The sequence below is a fragment of the Pongo abelii genome, chromosome 13 (assembly GCF_028885655.2).
Source record: "Pongo abelii isolate AG06213 chromosome 13, NHGRI_mPonAbe1-v2.0_pri, whole genome shotgun sequence".
In the NCBI taxonomy this organism is placed as follows: Eukaryota; Metazoa; Chordata; class Mammalia; order Primates; family Hominidae; genus Pongo; species Pongo abelii.
The window spans coordinates 30,526,906-30,551,853 of NC_071998.2; the positions used below are offsets into that span (position 1 = coordinate 30,526,906).

Below are 24,948 nucleotides of genomic sequence, written 5' to 3' on the forward strand. Positions count from 1 at the left end.
ATAACTTCTCTTTTTTTTGTCAAGCAAACAAAAGGCTACCCTAACAGTTTCGATTCCCTACTTTCCTTTGCTGGAAGTACATTAAATTGCTTGTGTAGACCCCTATCTCACAAATAGCACTTTTTTTTTTTTTTTTTTTTGAGACAGAGTCTCACTCTGTCGCCCAGGCTAGGGTGCAGTGGGGCGATCTTGGCTCACTGCAATCTCCACCTCCTGGGTTCAAGTGATTCACTTGCCTCACCCATCAACCCGTCATTTACATTAGTTATTTATCCCAATGTTATCCCTCCCCCCGCGCCCCACCCCATGACAGGCCCTGGTGTGTGATGTTCCTCTCCCTGTGTCCAGGTGTTCTTATTGTTCAATTCCCATCTATGAGTGAGAACATGCGGCATTTGTCTTTCTGTCCTTGTGATAGTTTGCTCAGAATGATGGTTTCCAGCTTCATCCATGTCCCTGCAAAGGACATGAACTCATCCTTTTTTTGGCTGCATAGTATTCCATGGTATATATGTGCCATATTTTCTTAATCCAGTCTATCATTGATGGGCACTTGGGTTGGTTCCAAGTCTTTGTTATTGTGAATAGTGCCGCAATAAACATTCGTGTGCATGTGTCTTTATAGTAGCATGATTTATCATCCTTTGGGTATATACCCAGTAATGGGATCGCTGGGTCAAATGGTATTTCTAGCTCTAGATCCTTGAGGAATCGCCACACTGTCTTCCACAATTGTTGAACTAGTTTACACTCCCACCGACAATGTAATAGCATTCCTATTTCTCCACATCCTCTCCAGCATCTGTTGTTTCCTGACTTTTTAATGTTCGCCATTCTAACTAGTGTGAGATGGTATCTCATTGTGGTTTTGATTTGCATTTCTCTAATGACCAGTGATGATGAGGTTTTTTTTTTTCATATGTTTGTTGGTCGCATAAATGTCTTCTTTTGAGAAGTGTCTGTTCATATCCTTTGCCCACTTTTTTGATGGGGTTGTTTGTTTTTTTTTTCTTGTAAATTTGTTTAAGTTCTTTGTACATTCTGGATATTCACTCTTTGTCAGATGGGTAGATTGCAAAAATTTTCTCCCATTCTGTAGGTTGCCTGTTCACTCTGATGGTAGTTTCTTTTGCTGTGCAGAAGCTCTTTAGATTAATTAGATCCCATTTGTCTATTTTGGCTTTTGTTGCCATTGCTCTTGGTGTTTTAGTCATGAAGTCCTTGCCCATCCCTATGTCCTGAATGATATTGCCTAGGTTTTCTTCTAGGGTTTTTATGGTTTTAGGTTTAACATTTATGTCTTTAATCCATCTTGAATTAATTTTTGTATAAGGTGTAAGGAAGGGATCCAGTTTCAGCTTTCTACATATGGCTAGCCGGTTTTCCCAGTACCATTTATTAAATAGGGAATCCTTTCCCCATTTCTTGTTTTTGTCAGGTTTGTCAAAGATCAGATGGTTGTAGATGTGTGGTGTTATTTCTGAGGCGTCTGTTTTGTTCCATTGGTCTATATCTCTGTTTTAGTATCAGTACTATGCTGTTTTGGTTACTGTCACCTTTTGTCTAAGTAAGGACACTTGTTTGTGCTTTCTATAATTTAGATAGCACGATAAGGCAGTTTTACGAAGGAATTTTGCATTTCTCACAAGACACTTTATATATCTATGAGTCACAGGGTTCTCCCCACACCACCCCACCTCCGACCCAGCACAGGGAATTTGAAACTAAATAAGAAAGAAACTAAATAAGGTGAACCAGACTCAATTCAAGTGAATTTCAGTTCTGGGTTTCTGCTATACACACTTTAATGGTGATTTTTAACCATTATTTATAAGTTATTGATAGTTCTGAGGTCTAGTCAAACCTTCCACAGCATTTAACCACAAGATGTATTTAAGTTAGATGTAAAAACCAGAAATCTAACTTGAGACCGACTTTGTATAAGACTAATTGAAAGGTTGATTGTAGATGAAAAATTCATAAACATTTAGTGATAGCTGTAGATTTCATTTCAACATAAAACAATGGCAAAATTATAATTCTGTCTAATTTACATTAATTTATAAGAATGTTCTGAAAGTTGCAAACAATATCTAGAAAAAGTGATTGTCCCAAAGTTCAGATCCTTCAGTATTAGATACAATGTTTTCCTGTACTAGTGCAGGAAAAAAAAACCAAAAGCCATTCATTTCCTGCTGTGACTTGTCCTTCAGAAGGTGGGATGGTTGCATGGAATGACTCATTTCCTTCACAAACTAGAAGTTGCCATTCTAACGAGAAATGGCAGTGTGGAAAGCAAATTAGTAAATATTAAAGTATCAGTCCTAGGAAATGGGAACTGTTCATTAATTTGGACAGTGCTGTGAATATGTGAGTTACTCATTTTGAAATATACATTGAATTACATATGATTAATATTCCAGTTGTTAAAAACAGATAAAGATGTCTTAACCTGACACATTTCCTTTCCATGAGTTTTAAATAAGAACCTGAGATCATTTTACTGGGACTATTATAAAAGTAATTTGTTTACATGATGACTCTGTTCATGAACCTAATAAGCTTGCTTTCTTGGTCATTTTTTAGAGAAGGTTTTTATTTGATTGTTGAATCATAAAGAGACAGGACTCTTGCATTCCAGCTTTATCCTCTGGCTTTTCCGTGACTTTTCTTTGTTCCTCAGTCTCTTCATACATAAAAGAAATACATCAGCAGTGGCTCTGAGGTACAAAAATAAATATAATTGTCAATATTTAAATTGTAAAACTTTAGTAGATTATTCTTATTTTAATTAAAGGACGAAAATAGACCCAAAATGATTTTAGGAGCTGATTCGGATAAATTGGTCAGGCAGTTTAGAATTTAAGTTCATGGTTCTTTTCTACTGAATTTATTGGATAATAATTTATGCATATACAGATAAATTTGGTGCACTTTAAAATGTGCTTAAAAAATCTTGTGTTAAGATCCTGTTCTTCCTGAATCAGAGGTCCACAGGCCTATTTTGGCCCACAGAGATGTTTTGTTTGCTCATAGAAAGTGTCGATTTTTCTTTTAAGTTGTCAACCTATAAAAATACAGATTTCACATAAAAAATGGATTTCCAATTACTCTTAAAGAATCAGAAGATCCAGCAATGTCAGGTCTTTTTCTCTACATAGCAACTGCTGCTAGCACTGAATAACGTTCCCCTTTCAATGGTGCATGTGACTCAGCACCAACAGTCTCTGGGATGAGACCCCAGTACTACAAATCAGGGTTTTCTCTGTTGACCTAGATGAGAACGTTCTGACATTGAAAATAAATAGTTTAAGCATCATTATTAAGTGGTGTTTGAATTCAGAGATTAGGCACATGAACAAAACCTAGGGTACTGCTACCTTGAACTTCTTTTAGTAAGAAGCAAGTTCTTCTAACTTTCCTCTACTTTCTTTTAAGTTTGTCCAAAGGTGCATTTGCAAAGGGATTACAAAGACCATGGCAGAACCAGCCCGCCCCTCCCTAACACACACATCACACGCTTATTCCACCAGCTCCTCTAATTAAAGGTCTCGCACAGCTCATATGACTCCCAAAGCCAATTAAACAATGCTCACCCTTGTACCTCACAGTTGATTGGGGAGGAGTAGCTTGGAAAACGCTGTGATTGATATGAAAAGTAGTAACGTATTTTTAAGCACTTTTAGCACTGTTGTTACTCTATGAGGCACAAGCTTTCAACACAGTGGGCTTTTATCTTCTGCGCTTTTGGAGTGTGAGAACACCATGGAGGCTACACGCACCACAGTGTTTCTGTGGGCTGGGAATCAAGGCCCGGAGAAGGGGGTGGGCAGCCGGGGACTGACAGTGCAGGGAGGGGGAGTTGGCAGCTGTCAAATGAATGCATTTCCCTCTTCTATTATCCTGCTGTCCAAATGCTCCATCTATTCATATTCATGGTTTCCATCACTGTGCATAGCACCAAGGCCAGCTTCCTTTTCACATTTCATTTTCTTGTCTTTCTTGGAGTTTCATTTTGATTTACTAAAAATCAGTGGACTGCTTCTAAACAAAGGATCAGCTAGTAGAAACTGGAGCTAGTTGGTAGAGAATCTACTGGGAGGAATTTATTTACATACAAGAAGTTAAAGCCAAATATATGTGGTAAGTTAACTTTTTGTTCATCCATCGTTAATTTCATTAATTTCCTACTAATCTAGTGATTAATTCCCCATGTAGGAAGACTATATTCACATTGCTAAGAGAAAGGAATAAGTAAAACATTTTATATTTTAATTACAAAGTAATATATATTTAATTTAGAACATATAAAACTACAAAAATTTAGGAAAGTACAGAAATTAAAATCATCCGAACCTAGACATAATTATTAGTAAGTTGTGAGTTTATTTCTTTACAGTCAAATATGTATATATATTTTTTAGGAAATTGTGATAATTCTAGAAATTTTTCTCATTGTCTGCTTATATTTGTATAATACTAAATCATAAATATTTTAATATCCTTAAATATTTTATCAAAGCTTTTCACATGTCTATGTAGAATTTCATAGTATGGATACTCCATGATTTTTGGGAAGTTAGGTTTTTCTGAATTTAAATATTAAACAATGTTGTGATAAAGACATTCACAAGCTTTCACATCCAAGCTTTGTGCAAATCCATGACTTTTCCTTAGGAAAATTTCCCAGAAGTGATTTGTGAGTCAAAAGGTAGTTGGCCTTTAAAGTAACCTCCACAAAGTTTGTAGGAATTGAACCTCTCTGATGTATAAGAGCCCCAAACAGAGAGCTTTTCTAAGAATATCTTTCTGGGAAGCTACTCAGAATATTCTTTGACTGCTTTTGTCTAGATATTTTTACTCTATGAAGAAGACTAATCACTTGCTGGAGTTTCTTGGAATATAGGAAGAGGAGAATGGAATGCTGCCAACTTTGAAAATGTTTGGGAAAAGTGTGGGCCATATTAACCATCGTTTTAATTAACATTTGTTTTAGATCATGAATGGAAAACCAACTCTTCTGGAGGAAAACATAAATGTCTGCTGGGGAACATGTATTTGCTTTGGGAACCCATGGGACCAAGAAAATAAAATGCTTAATAACAACAGCATAATGAGGCCGCAGGAGTGCTGAAAGCATTAATTAATGAACAATTTTAAAGTTCTTCAGAAGCCTAGGGAGAGTTTAGAGTGGATGGATTCCTTTACTGACAAAGACTAATATGTTGGACTGCTTAGGACGACTTGATTAAACCAGAGCTAAATTTTAAAACACACCTAATTACAGTTTCCCTATTATAAATGGAATGCCTCATATTTATTGGAGTCCTATTATTCTATTGAGATGAACCACGGTTAACCACATCCATATTTTTTAATATTTAGGCTGTAGAACTAAACTTTTACATGTACCTGGAGAAGTTTAGAAGTTGACATTATACTGTCTTTATATATAACATCCCAATTTGCAACAAAAGAACCGTAGGAAGGCAGGCCCTGAACTGACCAATCGAAGAACCTGAGGCTCTGATCAGAAGAGTGCATGCTATGTAAATAAATCACGTTTGGGCAAGTGCTTCCTATTGTCGTCCATTGAAACTTAACACTTTCAGTGGTCCTTCTGAGTTTAACAGGTTTCTACCTCCTGGCAATAAAACCAGACTTTGCTATAGTGGTTTACTTGGCAAACTTAATCTCCACTTGTTCCTGCAGTAGGATTAAGCATGTAAACACAGCATGAGTTAATTGTAAAAATGGACACTGATGTGACAACTCAGTTGGAATACTTGCTGTATTTTGTCATACAAGTAATGAGAGTTTTTTTGCTTGTTTTTAGTGATATTGCTTAGAGAACCTTTAAACTGATTAGCATAGAGAGATAACGCTTCTACATGCCTTAGAAGAGAATCTATGCTAATTATAACAGTATGCTGCCAGCATGATTGTTTTGTAAATGATGTTGTCCTAGTGATATGCTGGGAACTGTACTTACTGTTCCTCCAGGATAGGAGATGTCCTTTGAGAGAAGGGAGTTCTGGGTCTTTCTTTTGTGTGTTACAGTAAAGGGAACTCTTGAAACTTTATATTTCTAAAGTGAATGTCCAGGATTAATCTTTCCTGATAGTTCTCTTGCCTGGATATCAAACTCAATAAAGCACTTAATACTCTCAATACTGGTAATATATGAAGTTAGTCCAGTAATTCGGAAACAGGAAGTTTGAACCCGTTTAGACTTTAATACACTAACCAACAGTCATTTCCCTTAATTTCATTCATTACATGAATTTCATACATTCATGGATTCATTACTTCATTCATTTATTTACACATAGCCTGAATTGAGTGTCTGAATTGAGTTCAGCAGTCCCTTGGGGCCATCAGGATGGGTTCCTTTGTCTTCAAGGAGCTCCCAGCCTACTGGAACAGGCATGGGAAAACTAATACAGTGTGGCACGAGCTATGGTGGAAATGTCCCTCAGGCATGCAGGAACAGGGATGGAGTAGCTAACCCTGCCTCACAGTCCCTCCTGACTCCCTCAGCTCCATTCATTTTATTTATTTATTTATTTATTTATTTATTTATTTGTCTATTTATTTATTTATTTTGGAGACAGGGTCTCACTCTGTCACCAGGCTGGAGTGTGGTGGTACAATCATGGCTTACTGCAGCCTTGACTTCCAGGGCTCAGGTGATCCTTCTGCCTCAGCCTCCTGAATAGCTGGGACTGTAGGTGTACGCCACTGTGCCCAGCTAATTTTTAAAAATCACTTGTAGAGACAAGGTCTCACCAGGTTGCCCAGGCTGGTCTCAAACTCCTGGGCTCAAGTGATCTTCCCACCTCAGCCTCCTAAAGTGCTGGTATTACACTGTGAGCCACCTTGCCTGGCCCATTTTATTTTAATATATAGCAGTTTTTCCAGAGAACCTTGCCACTCTGATTGTGGCCCACAAACTAGCAGCATCAGCATCACCAGAAGTTCACTAGACATGCATCAGCTGAACCAGACCTGTTGAATCATAATTTTCATTTTAACAAGATCTTCAGGATCCAAAATTTGTCACATGATCACAACTCTTATGTGGAATAGGGGGAGGGGTGGCAGTGTTACAAATGTATGTTCTTGGCGGGGCATGGTGGCTCACACCTGTAATCCCAGCACTTAGGGAGGCCAAGGCGGGTAGATCACGAGATCAGGAGTTCGAGACCAGCCTGGCCAATATGGTGAAACCCCGTCTCTACTAAAAATGCAAAAATTAGCCAGGTTTGGTGGTGCGTGCCTGTAGTCCCAGCTACTCAGGAGGCTGAGGCAGAAGAATCACTTAAACCCGGAAGGCAGAGGTTGCAGTGAGCCAAGATCGCGCCACTGCACTCCAGTATCCGGGAATCTGCCCCAATATTCACGTAGGTTCTTTTCTATTTTCCTTAAGCATCGGCCAGCTTGAGAAATAAAGGGACAGAGTACAAAAGAGAGAAATTTTAAAGCTGGGCATCCGGGGGAGACATCACATGTCGGTAGGTTCCGTGATGCCCCACAAGCCGCAAAAACCAGCAAGTTTTTATTAGGGAGTTTCAAAAGGGGAGGGAGTGTGCAAATAGGTGTGGGTCACAGACATCAAGTACTTTACAAGGTAATAGAATATCACAAGGCAAGTGGAGGCAGGGCGAGATCACAGGACCACAGGACCGGGGCGAAATTAAAATTGCTAATGAAGTTTCGGGCACCATTGTCATTGATAACATCTTATCAGGAGACAGGGTTTTGAGATCAACCGGTCTGACCAAAATTTATTAGGCGGGAATTTCCTCTTCCTAATAAGCCTGGGAGTGCTATGGGAGACTGGGGTCTATTTCAACCCTGCAGTCTCAACCATAAGAGACAGGCGCACCAGGGGTGGGGCTGTTTATAAGCCTATACCTCCAGGTGCATATTCTCTTTCCCAGGGATGTTCCATGCTGAGAAAAAGAATTCGGCGATATTTCTCCCATCTGCTTTTGAAAGAAGAGAAAAATGGCTCTGTTCCGCCCGGCTCACCAGCAGTCAGAGTTTAAGGTTATCTCTCTTGTTTCCTAAACATTGCTGTTATCCTCTTCTTTTTTCAAGGTGCCCAGATTTCATATTGCTCAAACACACATGCTGTACAATTTGTGCAGTTAATGCAATTATTACAGGGTCCTGAGGCGATATACATCCTCCTCAGCTGACAGGATTAAGAGATTAAAGTAAAGACAGGCATAGGAAATCACAAGGGTATTGATTGGGGAAGTGACAAGTGTCCATGAAATCTTTTTTTTTTTTTTTTTTTTTTTTGAGATGGAGTCTCACTCAGTTGCCCAGGCTGGAATGCAGTGGCAGGATCTCGGCTCACTGCAACCTCCACCTCCCGGGTTCACGCCATTCTCCTGCCTCAGCCTCCCGAGTAGCTGGGACTACAGGCACCCGCCACCATGCCTGGCTAATTTTCTTGTATTTTTAGTAGAGACGGGGTTTCACCATGTTAGCCAGGATGGTCTCGATCTTCTGACCTCATGATCCGCCCGTCTCGGCCTCCCAAAGTGCTGGGATTACAGGCATGAGCCACCACGCCCAGCCTGAAATCTTTACAATTTATGTTTAGAGATTGAAGTAAAGACAGGCATAAGAAATTATAAAAGTATTAATTTGGGGAACTAATAAATGTCCATGAAATCTTCACAATCCATGTTCTTCTGTCATGGCTTCATGGCCTCAGCTGGTCCCTCCGTTTGGGGTCCCTGACTCCCCAACACTCCAGCCTGGCTGACAGAGAAAGAGTCTGTCTCAAAAAACAAAAAAAACTGAATGTATGTTCTTACATACATTGAGCAGAGTGAGCCCACTCTTGATCAATGTGTACTGGAATGATTTAGTAATAATAGCTTCCTTTATTATGTCTATTGCTTGCCAAGTGTAGCTGCTGAGTAGCTTAGTATACGATCTTACTCATTTCCTTCTACAGCCTGTAAGATAGGAATACTTATCCCCATTTTGCACACTAGAAAACAGACGTTCATAGAAGTTAAGGGATATGTCCAGGCCACACAGCAAATAATAGCTCAACCAGAATTTAAATGCAGGATTGCTTTGTTCCAAAGCGTTGCCCTTTCCCCTGCAGTACCCACACAGACTCCCAAATATTGGAGACATATCCCTGAAAGCGTGCTTCATACTTAGTTTCTTTTTATCTGTCAGCTTCATGACAGAAAGTTAGTACATTAAACCCAAATAGCTCTAAAACTGGAGTTAATTACCTTCTGCTCCAGATGCAATTAGTAATTGCTCTAAACCTGCTAGCATGATGCCTGGCAGCTATCAGTTCCCAGATGCAATTTTGGTAAATGGTTAAATCCTATTGGTTTGCTAATTTATGGTGTTAGATACTGGATGAATTTCATTTCTGAAAACCTTTAGGTAGACCTCACCTTGAGAGTCATTTGAGCAGCATTTGGCTGGCAGACTACCTGTTTGATACCTGGGCCTATTTCGTTGCTGTGGAATACATTTTGCTCAGGGAATGCTTAGTGAATCCATTCTTTAGTGTTTTAAAAAATCTTTATTCTTAGGATTTATTTTTCTTGTCAAGTTTTTTCTATTTAATCTTTTCTATTCAATTAAACGAAAAGTGTGACATTTTATGATCATTATAATGAGTGTGAACCTTATGCAGATATATGAAGAAAAAGTTAATCCCTTCCATAATCCCCCTTCATTTTTACCCCACAGTAGGAACCAGCATCCACAAACTGGCTCACATTTTTCCACAACTTTCTCCTTCCTCATACAAACAGGCACAAACAGCTATGTGCATATACCCTGCAATTTGCTCTTAAGATGTCATGGACATCCCTCTCTACTCTCAAATCTCATTTGCAAAATTCTTTCTTCTTCACTACAAGGATTCTCAATTTGAGCAGGCAAGTGAGTAAACTACTTTCCATTTAGGTATCTCAGACAGGACTTTAAAAGAGATATGCCTATAAAAGTAGTGATATCAAATAAAGGTGCTTAGAACATAGGCAAATTCCTATATTGATTTTTGTTGTTGTTGTTGTTGTTGTTGAGATGGAGTCTCGCTCTGTCACCCAGGCTGGAGTGCAGTGGTGTGATCTTGGCTCACTGCAAGCTCCGCCTCCCTGGTTCACGCCATTCTCCTGCCTCAGCCTCCCAAGTAGCTGGGACTACAGGCGCTTGCCACCACGCCCAGCTATTTTTTTGTATTTTTAGTAGAGATGGGGTTTCACCATGTTAGCCAGGATGGTCTGGATCTCCTGAACTCGTGATCTGCCCGCTCGGCCTCCCAAAGTGCTGGGATTACAGGCGTGAGCCACCGCGCCCAGCCGCCTATATTGATTTTTAAGGAATTATCTTTCTAATTTAGAATATGGAAAAAGAATGGTTGATACAGATATGTCTTTTTTTAATCTCTAAAAATAAACAGTTTGACCATTTTTTGGACAGAAAATAGACTTATTATGGCAAATTCAACGTGGGCCCCAAAATGCTGTAACAGTACACTGCACACTCATTTCTCCTTGTCGGTTGCTGTGCTCTCTTGCACAAGTTCAAAGCCTCCCATCATCTGTGGAGAAAACTTTTTTTTCTTAGTAAATAGCATGGATACACTTCATTTTTCTCTTTTTCTAACCTACTGGCTTATGTGGAACTGGTGCCAAATTCCTCATCATGAAGGCATCTGATTTATATTTTGACAACAGTGATAGCTTCAAATGAACAGTTGTAAATAATATGTGTTCTTATTTTTAGTTATGGATTGCATATTAATTTTAACCAAACTACATAATTATCTCATCCTTCTGAAGAAATAATATATACAAAGGAGGATTTTTTAAAGTATGAGACACTAGGACCATTTGTTGCAATTATTATCACTATTATTATCATCTTCCTCTGTCCTGGTATCCTTTATTTTCTGAATTAAAGAAAAATGGCTGTATGATGTGCTCTCTAGGGCTTTGATAAATACTCTTTTTATTCTGGTAGGTGTCGTTGTTACATTTCTCCTTCGAATTTGCTTTTCTGGGTTTTCCTCAGACCCTCTCTTAAGCTACCCATTGTGCCTACAGCATCGATGGCATTTATTATGTTAAAAATGATTCTAGTTTCATGTGGCTACATTTTATTGGTGCTAAAAGCATCAAGTCCAGTGTAAAGAGCACTGGAGTGAGAGTCAAGAAACCTAATTAGGTGGGCTTTGGAGCTGTTTTGCTGTAGGACCTTACCACAAGTCATGGAACCCATCTAGACCTCCTCTCCCACTCCTTACTCCCAGCCCCTGAGCCACCCTAGCTTCCTCCCCAAGAGGCCAGGTGCTTTCACACTACATGTCTTTGCACATGCTGTTTCCACTGCTTCAAATGCCCTTTCTTGTCTCCTACCAGACAAATTCCTATTCATCTTTAAATGGCACACATTCAAATCTCATCTCCTCTGGGAAACTCTTCTTGAGTCCCTCTCTCAAACACTATTAGTTGCTTCTTAATCTGCAAGGAATCTCATAATTCCACAAACACACATAATAATACTTTTAATATTTTATTGCAGGGGTGTGAGTGTGTGTGTCTGTGTCTAATCTCTCTCACTAAACCATGAGCACCTTTAGGACAAGGACTGTGTCTCATTCATCTTTGTCTCCCCCGGGCCTAGAACTTCGCCTGATACATGGTAGGTCCTCTATACCTGTTGGCTCACTGAAGGCGTGAGCCTTAGTTTACCCATCTGTAGTAGGGGGATTGGACCATATGCTGTTAAAGTAATGCTATGGAATTCTGTGTTTTTAGAGTCACCTTGAACAAGAGGCCCAGCCAGGTGATGCTTTATGTGTGCAATGCAGAGGGGAAGTGTGTTGATGGATTGAAATTTGGCTGCATCACCATTTCAAAACGGTGGACAAAAGAGGCACATTGGCTCATTTGAACTTTAAGTAGCTGTCCTAATATCTTGTTTCACCACCTTAAAGAACATTTACTATATATGTGAATGAATCCATAAACAATATAAAGTCAAGTTTAATAGTTGTTTTCTTTTTTAGCTTATGTGACTGTTTTAGAGACACATTTGTGTTAATAACATAAGAAGTTAGTTTGTGTATTCTTGTATAGGTGGACATTACTTGGCATATGTTAATAAGCCTTAGTGCCCTGTTGGACCAAAAAAAAAAAAAAGATTATTTCCTTATCTGGTGTGATGTTTCCCTCTAGGGGCCTGTTTCCAGCCAGGAAAATTTGTGCTTCTACTTGTAGCTCCAGCGCCCTGGAAGCTACCTCCAACTCCCATCACCCACATACATGGTTAGCCTTTATTTTCTGATTAGGGAAATTTATGCCTCACCACCTCCATCACAGGCAGCATTGTATACCAGCAACATAGCCTTTCTCTCTTTCCATGGTGAGAGAAATTAGCTTAGTGAATTTTTGGAAAATTTCAAGGCAAGTGTGGCTTGAGCTCAAGATGAGGGAGTTAACTCCCACCATACTTGTTTTTGATTGAAGTCTATTTTACTGCTTTTTAAGAGTGAGAGAGCTCAGGATTAGCAGCTTCTGGGTATAAGTCTAAGGTCTGACAGAAGCCTTTGCAGAGACACCTGCTGCTTTCAGGACTGCCTGGGACTGAGGGAATCCCCCACACAAAAGGCTTCTGTTGGATTTCTATGCGTAGTTGAGAATGCTTAAATGACCAGGGAAGAAAACCACAAGTGAAAGAGAAAGATGGACTAGGAGAAGTAAATGGAAATACTGTTGACAAAAGGCTATGCCAGTGCAAAAAGTGAGTATGAAGCACCAGAGAAAAGCTGGAAAGCAAACCCAAAATGGCTAGGAAGAAGACCAGGCGGCAGTATCCACATTTTCTAAAACTACAGTGGGAGCCATAATTATCTAAAATCCCCACTAGATATTATCACTTGAAACGTCATGTCTCACTCTTTTAGTCTGTGTAAGTTACCAGTCCTTCCAGAATACGTAGGAACAATTCTGAGCCCCTGGCATGGAATGGTATAGCCCTATGCCAGTCAATTTGTCAGCCCTGGCACAACATAAGTGAGCACAGGCAGCCTTGAAATGTGTACATTTTGTAAGCTGCACTCTCTACTTTCTGTGCTGACCACATTCCATAGTGTTCTAGATAAGCAAAGGGGCATCCTGTTTGGTTGTCAGTGCTACTCGATGGGTATGCCATGACCCCTTTAGAGATGTGACACCAGGAAGGGCGCAGTGGCTCACACCTGTAATCCCAGCACTTTGGGAGGCGGAGACGGGTGGACCACCTAAGGTCAGGAGTTCGAGACCAGCCTGGCCAACGTGGTGAAACCCTGTCTCTACTAAAAATACAAAAGTTAGCTGAGTGTGGTGGCGCTTGCCTGTAATCCCAGCTACTCAGGAGGCTGAGGCAGGAGAATTGTTTGAACCTGGAAGGCAGAGGCTGCAGTAAGCCAAAATTGCACCACTGCACTCCAGCCTGGGCAACAGAGCGAGACACCATCTCAAAAATAAATAAATAAATATAAAAAGAGAGATGTGATACCAATCTTGGATCTCTGTGTAAAACGTTATGTTTGCAGTGTACCTTGATATCCGCTGCGGTGAATGTTGTGCTGAGTTGGGTGATATGGTTGGAGTTCTGAGTTACCCTTACCCTTGCTGCTACTACAGCAGTTATCACAAGTTAGAGCTAAATGCAGGAAAAGTCTCTCTTTATTCTGCCTGATGCTGTCCCTCCTCTGCCTCCTGTGGATACAACATAATAGGAAACCAGTTAGTTGTTTGCAGACTTCCAGCTGCAGGGGAAACACAGAGAAATGTAGTAGGGCAGGTTTGAGGCTGAAACAGCAGATAAATAATCATCATGATGGTCACCTGACTCAAGGGGAGCCAGTCTGCATATTGGCAGACCTAGGGACTGGCCTGCCTTGAAAATCTCTGTCCATTCAGGGAGAGATTGTCCCAATAGGTTATTTCTCTCAGAAGTTTGGTTCTGGAAGTAAAGATTATCAGACAGACAGAAGTGAAATCTACAAGGATGCACACGCAAGACCAAGTTAAGAGAAGGCAGAAGCCGTGATGATAGCATAGCAGAATCAATAAGCAGAGAAGAGACCATAGCATCAGGGTGAGAAAGATGTACGTGAAGAATCTATGGAAATAGTTGAGTCATTTTAATGGCATACACAAAAGTGAAAAATCTTTGAACTATTGCTTCTAAGGGTCAGGTGGCCAAGCAGCCCCTAAGGAGCACCTTAGAGTAGAAAGCTACTAGATCAGCTGGAAAGGAAATAATGAATCCAAATGTACCTATTTAGTTTATTACTTGTGGTACATCAGGCAGCATGAGCATTATGTCTGCATCATCAGTTCTCCCTGGCCCCCCAGGTCTCATGGAGGTGATGGGGATGTGGGCCTAGGTGGATACTGTGCACATAGGGGTCTGTTTCACAGCTGAGCAACGCTGATCTTTAGAAAACCCCAATTTTATAAGGAGACATGCCTATCCTCCCCTCCAGAGACAGATGATTCCAGGGTAATAAAGTTTATTACCCTGGAATGTAAACAGATCTCTGGGCAGGGGATGTTCTCTGTCTTTACTATGCTAATCAGGAAACACATGTGCCTTCCGATCTGCAGGGGAACACTATCTTTAGTTTCCTAGGCTGTTTGCTATGCAAATATCCCAGAAAATATAGTCTGGCATGACTTATAGAAACATTATGGAGAATTGCCTCCCAACGCTAAGAATTATTTATTTATTTATTTATTTTATCTATTTTTTTCTTTTTTTTTGAGACAGAATCTTACTGTGTTGCCTAGGCTGGAGTGCAATGGTGAGACCTTGGCTCACTGCAACCTTCACCTCCCAGGTTCAAGTGATTCTCGTTCCTCAGCCTCCTGAGTAGCTGTAATTACAGACATGTGACACCACACCCAGCTAATTTTTGTATTTTTAGTAGAGATGAGGTTTCACCATGTTGGCCAGGCTGGTCTTGAACCCTTGGCCTTAAGTGATCCATCTGCCTCAGCCTCCCAAAGTGCTGGCATTACAAGCGTGAGCCACCACGCCCAGCCCCAACACTAAGCATTCTTAAGCTGCCTTGAGTCTTTTTCCAGTTTATACATGGCCAAGTCCTATTTTAACTCCTGTTTAGATTCATATGAACCTCATATTTTCTTTATTGCCATTAAATTCTTAAAGCACCACTTCTCCCCAGAGTCACACTAGCCTGAGTGGATTTCTGCTCCTCATCTCTAGAAGGCCAGAACTAACTAACATAAAGCTGGAAAATTAGATTGTAATCAGAATGCGGGCCCTTGAATGCCAGCTGAAAGTTTTAATCGAATATGAAACCCTGACACTTGGATGCCACAGGACCAGCTTTAGTTAGGCTTGATCCACTTATGCGTCTGTTCATTTGGGATGTGATTCCTCAAGACACAGGAAGTTATTCTATTCATTGCCTCCATAATGCTTTGAAGGCTGCTTCAAATTTGAGCCAGAGGCAGAAGTGATCAATTTTCTATCCTATTAATTGTTTGCATTTCTTGTTCCAGATCTTCTTCTTAAAAGTCTTAATACATTTCATCAAATGAAACTTTAGATAGGTATTGGCTTACAGGTTTATACACAGGTCTTCTCACTTACCGGTCTTCCTGCGTTGGAAGTTCTTCATACTCTTTGACTTGCTTCTAATACTGCCACCCTGAATCCTTCTAGTCTCTGTGCACAAGTATCTTCATCAAAGAGGCATTCCTGGGTCCACCATCGAAACTAGCTCTTGCCCGTTGTCCTGTCTTGTGGCACTTGCTCTTTTTATTCTTGGCACACAGCACAATTTGTAATTGTACATCATGTATGTGTGTTTAATGGCTTCTCCCCCACCAGACTGTAAGCCCCATTAAGAGAAGAGTTATATCTTTCGTTCATTACAGAAAACTCAGCCTAGTGTACCAAGTGCTCAAGAAATATTGATTGAACAAATTATACATTTTTGACTCTCTTTGTAAAAAGTCTTGAATATTTCAGCTCAGTGAGTTTGCACTTACGTGGTTAGCAATAGTGTTGGTGAGTTTTGTACATACAGGACTTAACATCATTAGATAGTGTTTTGTTTCTGCCATTTTTTTCCTATTACAAAAGGAATATAATCTCAATGCCTTTAACTCAATAAACACAGAAGAGAACAAGGGGGAACAATTGATATCATGGTAATTCTGCTGTTGACATTTTGTAGAGCTGTGTTTTAAAGAAGAGTAATTTTCCATGAGGGTAGAGAGGAGAGGGAAGAGAATGTAGGATGTAAAATCAGTTTGAGATGGTCCACACAAAAGTCGATATGAAAGTGGGATGTAAAGCAGGAGCCATTGGAGTGCAAAGAAAGGGGCTAATATTGGAGACATTCCAGAGACAGAATCAGTGAGATTTGCCCAAGGCAATGCTGACATTTGGGGCTTTGTGATTGGGAGACAGATGTAGCTCTTAACAGAAATAGTGGTGTTGGACAGGCCTTGAAACCTGGAAAGGAAATAGGCTTTAGAGCCAGCAGAGGTAGGTTTCAGTTCTGGTTCTGCAAGCAAGTCACCTAACCTCAGTGAACCCATTTCCTTTCAGTGTAAAATGAGCTCCACAGTCCCTACCTTGCCACGTTGTTGTTGGGTAAGTTCTTAACCTTTCTCAGCTTCTTTATCTGTTAAGATAGGAATAATAACAGTACTTACCTCATGGGTTGTTTCGAGGATTAAATGAGTTAATATTGTAGAATAAGTGATATATAGAAGTATTTGCTATGATCCTTGTTGTTATTGATATATTATCAATATATGGACTGGATGCCCTTGAGACATCCAGCTGAAACTGTCCATCTGGCCACACAAAACACTTGTCTCGAACTCGGATTCGTGGTCTGTTTAAAAATACTGGCAAGGCCAATTTTCCAGGGTGGTTCATGTGTTGTCAGGGTTAAAGGCTCGGAGTCAAGTTTCCATTAACTGAGGTATAATGGTCACTGTACTCCATGTCCCAAAGTCCCCTTCTAAAGTGGGTACCTCAACCTGACTGTGTGGATGTAGTTTACTAGCTGGTACCCTGGTGAGCCCATGCCTGGGTTTGACGGCCTGCAGAAAAAGCCTGAGGATGCATGGAACGCTGAGTTCTCAGGGCAGGGCAGAGGAGGCCGGGGGTCAGGGGGTTGATTTGTGCGAGCACCAAACCCACAGGGCAGGTGCAAGTCTCAGGAGGTGAGCAGACATGAAATGCACAGGAACAAGCAAACAGAAGGGAATTATCCTGGGACTGCTATTCATGAAGCCTTTATGGTGGCCCTTTAATGTGGACAGGTTAAAGTGACTCCAAGGTTGAAGGCTAACAAAATATTTTCAAATTCTTTATGCTTTTTATTTAAAGTAAAAATAAATGAAAAATAATGCACTTCAGTTTGCTCTCTTCTTACTGCCTCCCACTCATCAGTTTTGCACAGGGAGAAATGTTCACTTGCCATGGCTTCTTACTCCCACCTGAGTTTTTTGTTTTGTTTTTAGCATAGGTCCATTATAACTGAAAGCAAAGAGCCCACCTTCTCAACCCCCTACATGGCAGACAGGGGGCTGCTGTGGAAATGCTGGGAGACCTTGTTAGATCAGTGTCTTCTGTAATGGCTGTTTATTAGCTCTTCCCGTTTTTCTCCGAATTAATGGGATCCTCTGAATGGGAGCCCTTAGAAAGACCCCTGATCACTTCTATGTTCAACTCACCCTCAGCTCCAGACAACTGTGATAGGACCTGCATTTTGAGAAGAGCATATATTATGAAATGCAGGTAACAATTCTCACTTGGGGCATTCCTGCCCCTCAAAGATGCAGGAAGAACTTGGCCTGAACCCCAATGCTTGGCATCATAAGCTCGGTATGGGCCCTCACCCTGCCCTGGCACTCCTTAGTTGCTCTGTCACCTGGACTCAAACCCTTATTTCCTACAAGAAATCCAGTGGAAAGCAGCATTTTCCAAAGTCTGTAGCTGTTTTGAAGATTGCATTCATGAAGAGCGAGCAGCAGCAAATGGACCACTCAGCTGTGACACACCCTCTGCCATTTCCCCCTGCGTCGCTTCACATCCTATTAATACCAGCTCTCTTTGCCCCCTCCTGCTGTACACGCGACCAGGTCTTTTAAGATTTTCTGAGGCCTTAGTTCCTCTTCTGCCCACAAGCATACCAAACATAACAACGTGCACCCACACCTCACATTAAATATAATCTTTGCAGCAAGCGATGAAAAGCACCTTTATAATTGGGCTTTTGAAATCATTTGACTGTAAGTATGTCATTCAATTTATGATTGGCTCTGTTTTCTCAGGAGCTATGCAGTCAAGAATTCTTAAAAAGAAAGTCAGCTTAACTTACTAATTGTTTTCATGCACAAGAAAATATTTTTAAAATATTTTGAAACAAAATGTTTTTGAAATATGTTAGATTTAACAATGAAAGAAGTACCATATATTGGCCGGGCGCGGTGGCTCACGCCTGTAATCCCAGCACTTTGGGAGATCGAGGCGGGAGGATCACGAAGTCAGGAGATCAAGATTATTCTGGCTAACACGGTGAAACCCCGTTTCTATTAAAAATTCAAAAAATTAGCCGGGCGTGGCAGCGGGCGCCTGTAGTCCCAGCTACTCGGGAGGCTGAGGCGGGAGAATGGCGTGAACCCGGGAGGCGGAGCTTGCAGTGAGCCGAGATGGCGCCACTATACTCCAGCCTGGGCGACAGAGCAAGACTCCGTCTCAAAAAAAAAAAAAAAAAAAAAAAAAGTACCATATATTTGTAGACATTTACTTAAACATTTGGTAATTGTCATGTTTATCTCTTTGTATTTTTGAAACAATAATCTCTTTTAAGCCCTCAAATATTTATGTGCACCTCTTAAAGATATTCAACTGTAAGCACTGTAGCTATGTTTTCCAGTGGATAAGACAGGTTAGCAGGCCTGTTCAAGGCAAGACACTCTAGGAAAAGAGTCCAGTCCTCATCCTGGCTTCATTTCTCTCCAGAAGCAGCCTTATCAGGCCAACCCATTTTCCCCATGTGCCTTCTGATGAATACAATTTTCTTTGTCTCATTACACAAATTTTTGCAGAGTACAACCAAATTTAAAAATAGCTATATGGTACATTCCTTATACAGGGATTTTGTCAGGAACCTCAAGCAACTTTTAGAGAATGCTTCACTTGGAAAGGGTTTGGTTGGAAGTACAGATGGGGAGATAAAGACATCTGGGCAGGGGCACCAGCACGGGCAATGGTGTGGAGGCAGAGGCTGAGATGCAACTGAGCCAGGTCTGAAAAGCCTTGGAAGCCACACTGAACATTTCAGACCTTACCTCATAGTTAGGTCTATGGGGAAGAACTGACATTCCAGGAACTGGCTCAAAGCGTAACTTAAGGTGAATGTTGTGGATTTTTCTTTTCCTTTCTCTTCTTCTTCCTCTCCATTCTTTTAGGCACAGAGCATTCCTTTTAACATTGCCGTTTTTCTTAATAGCTAGATAAGCCCAGGTATCCAGTAAGCCCCCAAAGGAGACTTGGTGTAAGCAGAACTGACGAAACAAACATCCAGACATTATTATGAGTTTTGAGTGGCCAGTGGGGCTCCATGTGCTTTATGTTTGGATTATTTAATGTTTTTCCCATCCTTTAATGTTAGGTCTCTTCAGCCAAATGATAAGGTTGAACAGGGCGGAAATTACAGGCTGGGGATCACAGTGGCATTTTAGCATAAGCCTTCACTTCCATTCATGTTTCAGTGGTTTGCAAGAGTTGTTTTTTTATTCCACCCTTTTGCTTTGTGTTTTTTTGTTTTTGCATTTATTTACCGTGCTTTTTGTTCATTTGTTTCATTTTATCTCTTTTCTTCCCTCCACTGGATCAATCGCACTTTATTTTCTTTTTTTCAGTGTTTGCTTTTTAAAAAAAATTCGTGGCTGATGTTTAAAATTCTGATTTCCCATAAAACTCCGAGTTCCCAGGTTTTTGAAAGTTAACATATGTGACATTGGACTGTATTTCCACATGGCAACGATCTGTAAGAACTACCTTCCTTAGGTTGGGCATGGTGGCTCACGCCTGTAATCCCTGCACTTTGGGAGGCCGAGGCGGGCAGATCATGAGGTCAGGAGATCGAGACCATCCTGGCTAACACAGTGAAACCCTGTCTCTACTAAAAATACAAAAAATTAGCTGGGCATGGTGGCGGGCACCTGTAGTCCCAGCTACTTGGGAGGCTGAGGCAGGAGAATGGCGTAAACCTGGGAGGCAGAGCTTGCAGTGAGCCGAGATCGCGCCACTGCACTCCTGCACTCCAGCCTGGGCGACAGAGCGAGACTCCGTCTCAAAAAAGAAAAAAAAAAGAACTACCTTCCTTAGACAGGTACACTCTTACCAGTTTACCCCAGGCCCCACCACACTCTATATTCTCCCTGACCCTGAGGAGACATCAGTTGTGGTTATTTGGGTTGTTGCTTTCCTACACCTGGCTGTTTACTCAGTTATGTGACCTACTCTGCCCCAGTAAGCATTTCAGTTTGCCATCATCTTTTAGCTGGAGCATTTAGTTGATTTATATTTGTTATAATTAACTGTGCCGATATATTTTAGTCCATATCTGCTGGAGTCTTTTGTGCTGTTTGTTACACAGTTCCTATGTTTCTTCCCTCCTTTTTTGTCTTTTTATGGGTGAGCGAGTTCATTGTCTCACTCTGTTTTTTCTTCTGTGCCACTCTGAAAGGCATACTGTCTGTTTTATTCTTTCAGAGATTAGCCTAGTAATTACAGCATGCATCGTTAACTTACTAAATTCTAAAGTGATCAATATTTTTACCTTCCTTTGAATAACACCCTTCTTATTTATCCCTCCCCGCAATTCTTACACTAGCCTTTTGAGTATTTTAAGTCTATATAATTTTTCAAACTCCACAAGGCATCATTTCTTTTATTCTTTTATAGTCAGTGCTTGTATTGATTTACTTATGTATTTATCATTTTCTGTTCTCTTAATTCTTTCTTATATTCTTACATCCTTAAAATTCCTTCTTTTCTTCATATTTTGTCTGTATATGTCTCATTTGAGTATTCTTTTTCCCCCTTTCCTTTCTTCTACTACTTTAGAAGTTATACAATTCTCCCTAGGCGCGGTAGGTCACGCCTGTAATCCCAGCACTTTGGAAGGCCCAGGCAGGCAGATCACAAGGTCAAGAGATCAAGACCATCCTGGCCAACATGGTGAAACCCTGTCTCTACTAAAAATACAAAAATTAGCTGGGGCCAGGCGCGGTGGCTCACATCTGTAATCCTAGCACTTTGGGAGGCTGAGGCAGTAGGATCACAAGGTCAGGAGATCAAGACCATCCTGGCTAACATTGTGAAGCCCCGTCTCTACTAAAAAATGCAAAAAATTAGCCGAGCGTGGTGGTGGGTGCCTGTAGTCCCAGCTACTCAGGAGGCTGAGGCAGGAGAATGGCCTGAACCCAGGAGGCGGAGCTTGCAGTGAGCCTAGATCGCGCCACTGCACTCCAGCCTGGGTGACAGAGCGAGACTCTGTCTCAAAAAAAAAAAAAAAAAAAAATTAGCTGGGCATGGTGGCATGTGCCTGTAGTCCCAGTTGCTTGAGAGACTGAGGCAGGAGGCAGAGGTTGCAGTTGCAGTTGCAGTGAGCCGAGATTGTGCCACGCTCCAGCCTGGGCAACAGAGCGAGACTCTGTCTCAAAGAAAAAAAAAAGTTATGCATTCTATTTCTTCTCTCCCATTTCCTTCCTCATTTCCCCTGAAAATATTATATGAATAATATGAATGCTTAGCCTTTTTTTTTTTTTAAAGAGACAGTATCTTGCTCTGTTACCCAGGCTGAAGTGCAGTAGTGCAGTCATAGCTCACTGTTACCTTCAATTCCTGGGCTAAAGCAATTCTCCTGCCTCAGCTTCTCAAGTAGCTAGGACTATAAATACGTACCACCATATCCAGCTAATTTTTAAAACTTTTTGTAGAGACTAGGTCTCACTATGTTGCCCAGGCTGGCCTTAAACTCTGGCCTGAAGCAAACCTCCTGCCTTGGCCTCCCAAAGCACGAGCTTAGCTTTTAAAAAGTTTTAAGTTGTTCAAAATTTCTATTCCCCTATCACATAATGCAAGGGCCATAGAGTACTTTAAGTTAATCACTCTTTCATATTATTGCTATCTGATGTTTTAGTTTCAAGTTGTTTATAATGCCTTTCCCTATTAATCTTAAAAAATTTTTTTGAGTAGAGGTGTTTATAAATATACTAACATGTTTATCTTCTTTGCTTATCATTGCTTATTTATCTCTTTCTTAGTTTCCTTCATATTGAAGTTATTATTCTTATATTATTCTTTCAGCGAGGGTCTATGAATTGGATAGTCTCTCTTTTTTGGTATGAATATGTTTTTATTTCACCCTCTGTTTGAATATGTCTCCTAAAATTCATGTGCTAGAAACTTAATCCTCAATGCATCAGTGTTGAGAGGTGGGAACTTTAAGAGGTGATTAGGTCCTGAGGGTTCTGCCCTTATGAATGGATTAATGCCATTATCATGGGAGTGAGTTCATTGTAGTAGGAGTGGGTTTGTTATTAAAGGAAGGGGTTTCTTATAAAGGATGAGTTTAGCCTCCTTCCCTCGCTCTCTCTTGCCCATGTGATGCCTTCTGCCATGATGTGACAGTAGTTGCTGGTGCCTTGCTCTTGGACTTCCCAGCCTCCAGACCTGTGAGGAAATAAATTTCTGTTCTGTGTAAATTAGTCTGTGTTATTCTGTTATAGCAGCGTAAAGCAGGTTAAAATACCCCCCTTTTTGAGCAGTAACTTAATTAGTTATAGAATATTAGTTTGACAGGTTTTTTTATTACCACTTTGAATATCATTTCATTATCATCTGGCCTCTGTATTATTGATGAAAAGTCCACCACCAATCTAATTGCCATTATTAAGTTTGTAATTTATCTTTTTCTCTCTGGTTGCTTGTATGACTTTCTCTTTGGTGCTAGTGTTCTGCCATTTACCGCTGTGTGTGTGTGTGTGTGTGTGTGTGTATCTTTTTAATCCTGCTTGGGACTTGTAATTTTCCAAATCAAGAACATATGTATTGCTTTAATTCTATTAAATTCTCAGCCTTTATCATTTCAATATTGCCCCTCTCACATAACCTACTCCTTCTCCAGAACTTCAATTAAATGTGTTTTATTTCCCCAACTTACTCTCTGTGTTTATAACCTCTCTTTCACATTTTTTGATCCCTTTTTTTCTTTATCTGCTCCATTCAGAACACTTCTTTAGACCCATCTTTCATGATGCTAATTCTCTTTTCAGCTGTATCTAATATGCAATTTAACATGTTTTTCTCATCTTTAAGAATTCCAATTAGTTCTTTTTTTCAAAACTGCCCTTTGTTCATAAAGGACGGTTCTTTTATTATGGTTTTTATTCCTTCTTTTATGTTAAAAAATACTTTTAAATGTAATTAGCTTATAGATCCTGTCAGATTATTCTCTTACTGTAAGTTCTTAGAGGTGCTAATTCTTCTGCTCGTTGTGTACATGGCTTCTCCTTCTGACTGGCTTCATTCTTTGTGGGTTTATTCAGCAGGAATTTTTTATTCTGAGGGAGTCTTGTAGGTCCTGAGTTATGAAAATATTTCTACAGAACAATTTGAGTTTGCTTCTTCCCTGGTTCTGGGAACATTTTTATAGTGATCTATTAGTTCAAGATACTTACACAGTCTAAACAATGTAAATTTGTGCAACACGCTTGTGCATGACACAGGCTTGGTGTTCTATTTAGTTTTTTTAATCGGATGCATTTTTTTTCACCCTGATACTGGAGCATAATTCAGACTTACTTCCCCCTTCCCTGAGCTACTTGGAGCGGTGGTAGTTCTTCTAGTCCTATTTTTATGTAAATGGATATTTTGAAGAATTCTGACTTGATGCAGTTATGTCAGTTCCAGCGTCTTACCTCGCATGAGCCTTGGGCCATGTCACCTGTTCTCAACTGGGCATCCCAGCCCTAAACCCCTAAGCAGCTGTATCCAGATTCAACCCCCCTCTGGGTGATAGCAGTATTTGCTGTCATTCTTATTGCTTCAGCTTTGGATTCTGGCTTCATTTCTGGCCTGCATTAAGAAGAACAGTTATGTTTTACAGGTATATGAGGTACATTCTTGTGATGGCTGCCATGACTTATATTTTGGAACTGAAAGAGGATCTGGGTAAATTCAGACTGACATTTTTAATGTAAATTAATTCACTCACAAACCACTTATTGGCCACCTATCATGTTCCTGGCTTTGTCATAGGTGCTGGGGCACAACAATAAATAACACCATGTCTTTGCCCCTGTATAGTTTACATTCTCATGGGAAAGACAAAACAAACAATAAGTAAAACATATAGTAAAATCAGTTGGAGCAATGAAGAAAATTAAAGCAGGAGAATGGGAGAGAGAGGGACTGGTATGGGTCATGTGCTTTATTAGGGTGGCCAAGGAAACCTCTCTGAGGAGTGACATTTGAGCACAGGCTTACATACAGTAATGAAGAATCATGCTGGTATCTGGGGTGTGAGTCCGTTTTCTCTGAGAAGCATTACACCAAGGCAGGATTGGCTATGCAAGAGATTTATTAAGGCAACTCCTGTGAGCAAGAGTGAGGTCAAGGAAAAAATGAAAATGTGGGGCTCCTTGTTCAAAAATAACATTAAGAATTTCAAGATGGCTACAGAGGAGTATTCAACCAAGCACAGAGCCCTTTTGAATGCCCTGTCTGACTATGAGGGAAAATAGGAGTGAGCTGCTGGGATCTTGGGAGACTCCTCTGATTGTGATGCACATCTGACCCCAGGTGAAGAAGACGGGAGGGAAGAGGGTGAGCGGA

General features: G+C 40.5%; 1 protein-coding gene across 3 annotated transcripts in view; it reads left to right on the forward strand.

Moving 5' to 3' along the window:
- MOB3B (MOB kinase activator 3B) overlaps window positions 1-24,948 on the forward strand; it is a 234,430-nt gene that overhangs the window by 28,053 nt on the left and 181,429 nt on the right. The window contains exon 1 of one of the 3 annotated variants that reach the window (XM_054519783.1): window positions 3,860-4,143. The exons of the other annotated variants lie outside the window; for them this stretch is intronic. The gene's annotated coding sequence lies outside the window, so the exon portion shown is untranslated. Of the gene's footprint in view, window positions 1-3,859; window positions 4,144-24,948 lie in introns of those variants that run through there. 3 annotated transcript variants of the gene reach the window in all.